This window comes from Oncorhynchus clarkii, unplaced genomic scaffold (assembly GCF_045791955.1).
Source record: "Oncorhynchus clarkii lewisi isolate Uvic-CL-2024 unplaced genomic scaffold, UVic_Ocla_1.0 unplaced_contig_1067_pilon_pilon, whole genome shotgun sequence".
Lineage (NCBI taxonomy): Eukaryota > Metazoa > Chordata > Actinopteri > Salmoniformes > Salmonidae > Oncorhynchus > Oncorhynchus clarkii.
The window spans coordinates 1-2,555 of NW_027260723.1; the positions used below are offsets into that span (position 1 = coordinate 1).

Sequence of the window (2,555 nt, forward strand, 5' to 3'; positions counted from 1 at the left end):
AATGGTTATTTTCAATGCAATCATGTTTTTTATTTTTCTTTTAAGGTTTAACAAGGTTTCTCACCTGTTACCTGTGGCTTGACTTTAGATGTGGCCAGTTCGATTACCCTGCAGACTATAAGAGTGTCTTCAGAATATGGCCATTTTGACATGAATTTAAAAATGCCTCAGATAGGACCAAAAAAGTGTCTGGAGCTTCCGTCAGGGTAAGAGTGACAACAGGTTTCCACATGTCAAAATGGGGGAAATCTTAGCAAATGGCTTAATGGTTATTCATGAGAATCGTGTTGTTGTATTGTTGAGTGTATCATGGGATCTCACCTGAAATCTGTGGCTTGACTACAAACCTGTAACCTATGCTACTGTGGCCTATAGAGCTAGAAGGCTGGATAACCAGGTGTGTAAAGGTGTGAAGTGGGATAGATGGCCTGCAGTCCTATCCCAAATGGACAACTAATCCCTATGTACTTGTGGAGATCTGAGAGGATGCGATTGGTATAAGAAACACGACTAAACTTCCACCTCCGGAGGGGTCAAAAAAATGCATTTTCGTTGTCGGCAGGATTCGAACCTGCGCAGAAAGATCCTAATGGATTTTTAGTCCACTGCCTTAACCACTCTGCCACGACAACGTTGAGAGAAGAAAGCAGGCTTGTTAGGAGTGAATGGGCCAAAAGGCATAGCCTACAGAAAGTGATAATTTAACAACTGAAAGATAATGCAGTAATTCATTATATAGCAATAACACAAAATGTTACCCTTATTCATTCGTTATTAAGTACAGCTGTTTTCTTATTTAACCTTGATCTTCGCTCACCTCCAGAAGGTCTGCATTTGAGAGTGTTTATTATGAATTGTTATTTCACTGTGTGAAGTTGTCATTTCATCATTCTTATTATTACTGCTAAGCAGCATGACTCCTGAGAGGCACTAAACAACTGCAAGGCATTTATGAAAAATAATTATCTTTTACAAATACATTAATAATTCCATAAATAAATTATCACTGTTTCCGCCCGGGGACATTTCACTTGTGAAGCGAATGTGATAACCACTACACTACAGAAACTGCTGCTAGAACAATCAGCAAGGAGTAAACCACATTTTACAGATATTAATTGCATAAATTCAAATTTTCAAAGACAGGCATTTATGACAAAAATATTTCTCTGTTGCAAATATAATAATTATTGCTTGTGTCAATGAGTGCTGTTTCCACCCAGCTTGAAACCAGGGACCTTTCGCCTGTTAAGCGAACATGATAACCACTACCCTACCAAAACTGCTGCTTGAATTGTCATCAAGGAGTAAACCAAATTTTGCAGATATTCATTGCATAAAGTCAAATTTCCAAAATAAGGCATTTATGAAAAATAACTCTCAATTACAAATACGATAACTTTTGCACGTGTCAATTACCTTTGTTTCTGCCCAGTTTCGAACCAGGGACCTTTAGCATTTTAAGTGAATGTGCAAACCACAACACTACAGAAACTGCTGTTTGAGTTGTCATCAAGGAGTAAACAAAATATTACAGATATCCATTGCATAAAGTCAAATTTCCAAAGTAAGGCATTCATGAAAAATAATTATCTTTTACAAATACATTAATTATTCCATAAATATATTATCACTGTTTCCGCCCGGGGACCTTTCACCTGTGGAGCAAATGTGATAACCACTACACTACAGAAACTGCTGCTAGAACAATCAGCAAATCATTGAATGTGACAAAGAACACTGTTTCCACTCGGTTTCTAACCGGGGACCTTTCGCTTGGTAATAGTCAAGCTGGGAAATGTGCAAATATTTAGATACAAACATATAGTCAAGTTGGGGATTATTCAGGTATTCCTGTTGAAAAAGAGAAAAGACAGAAAGATATAACCTTACAGTATATTAAATTCATCCCATTGGGCCAAAACTGGTTGAATAAACGTTGTTTCCACCTCATTTCAACAACAAAAAATCTATGTGATGACGGTGAATCAACGTGGAAAACACAATTGGATTTTTTTTCACCCCATTTTTACCTCTTAGAACTACCCATCCCGGATCCGGGAGAATTGTCATCAACTACACTAATTAGCATAGCGCAACGGTCAAAATATATTACTAGAAAATATTCATATTCATGAAAATACAAGTGAAATATAGTGAAACACAGCTTAGCCTTTTGTTAATCACCCTGTCATCTCAGATTTTGAAATTATGCTTTACAGCCAAAGCAAGACAAGCGTTTGTGTAAGTTTATCGATAGCCTAGCATAGCATTATGTCCAGCTAGCACCAGGAAGCTTGGTCACGAAAATCAGAAAAGCAATCAAATTAACCGTTTACTTTTGATGAGCTTCGGTGTTTTCACTGACGAGCCTCCCAGTTAGACAGCAAATGTTCCTTTTGTTCCATAAAGATTATTTTTACACCCAAAATACCTCCATTTGTTGGTCAAGTTGTGTTGAGAAATCCCCCGGAAATAGCGGTCACGACAACGGCGAAAAAAAATTCCAAATGATGTCCATAATATCGACAGAAACATGGCAAACATTTTTTAGA

At 37.3% G+C, this 2,555-nt stretch overlaps 1 non-coding gene across 1 annotated transcript; it reads right to left on the bottom strand.

Moving 5' to 3' along the window:
- Window positions 1-550: 550 nt before the first annotated feature.
- Window positions 551-632, bottom strand: trnaf-aaa (transfer RNA phenylalanine (anticodon AAA)). Its single transcript has one exon. It is a non-coding gene; the product is annotated as a tRNA-Phe (tRNA).
- Between the last annotated feature and the right edge of the window lie 1,923 nt (window positions 633-2,555).